The sequence below is a fragment of the Octopus bimaculoides genome, chromosome 9 (assembly GCF_001194135.2).
Source record: "Octopus bimaculoides isolate UCB-OBI-ISO-001 chromosome 9, ASM119413v2, whole genome shotgun sequence".
Taxonomy (NCBI): Eukaryota; Metazoa; Mollusca; class Cephalopoda; order Octopoda; family Octopodidae; genus Octopus; species Octopus bimaculoides.
The window spans coordinates 55,388,611-55,389,606 of NC_068989.1; the positions used below are offsets into that span (position 1 = coordinate 55,388,611).

The 996-nt window shown below is 35.7% G+C and overlaps 1 long non-coding RNA gene across 1 annotated transcript in view; it reads left to right on the plus strand.

The window, feature by feature from the left end:
• LOC128248662 (uncharacterized) overlaps window positions 1–786 on the plus strand; it is a 70,184-nt gene extending 69,398 nt beyond the window's left edge. The window contains exon 3 of the long non-coding RNA XR_008264819.1: window positions 99–786. This is a non-coding gene — a long non-coding RNA (uncharacterized LOC128248662). The remainder of the gene's footprint in view (window positions 1–98) is intronic.
• The last annotated feature ends 210 nt before the right edge of the window (window positions 787–996 follow it).

A 996-nucleotide genomic window follows, 5' to 3' on the forward strand; every position in this document is an offset into this window, starting at 1 on the left:
ATATATATATATATATATACAGGGTGGCCCGGAAGTCACGAAGCGGTTTCAATAATCAATAACTTTTTTAATAATTATTTAATTTTTGTTTATTTCAGATTTATATAAAGAAGACCTGAAAACTTAAGTATGGAAAAGTACACTACTAAACAGCGAACACATATTGTGAAATTTTATCATCAACACCAAGAATCAATAATTCGGACTCAACAAGCATATCGTCGTCATTATGGCACAATGAATTGTCCAAATGAATCAATGGTCATGTGATTAATTGGTCGTTTTGAGAATCAAGGATCAGTAAGTGACCTTCCAAGAATAGGTTTGGGATGACTACAGAAAAAGTGATAGGACTTCATTTCTTCGAAAATATGGATGGAGACACCGTTATTATCACTAGAGACGGATACCACTCTATGATCCAGAATTTCTTACGTCCAGCAGTTCAAGATATGCCTGGTATGTAGTTTCAGCAGGATGGAGCCACAGCTCACACGGCAAGCAAAACAATGGAAATGCTCATGCAAATTCTTGATAGAAATAAATTTATCGATTTTCAGAGATAAATTGGCCATCTCGTTCTTCAGATCTAACCGCTCCAGACATTTTTCTATTGGACTATCGTAAGAAAAAACGTTTATGTCAACAAGCCTCAAACAACTGCAGATCTTAAAAATAAACATTAGAACAGAAATTAGCTCGCTGGAGCCACAAACGTAAAGGGCTGTTATGGAAAACGCCATAGAAAGAGCACGTTTATGTAAATTGGAAAATGGACGCCATTTAAAAGATGCCATTTTTCCCACCGAGGGGAAATAAATTTCATATCCTTTTTCTATAACATATCTACTAAAATATCACAATTTTCAAACAAAATAGACGAGATACTAAATATTGAAACACCTTCATGACTTCTGGGCCACCATATATATACACTCTACAAAGCTACGCCTGCGTCTCTCTTTCTCATACACTCTCTCTCTCCCTCTCTCTCAC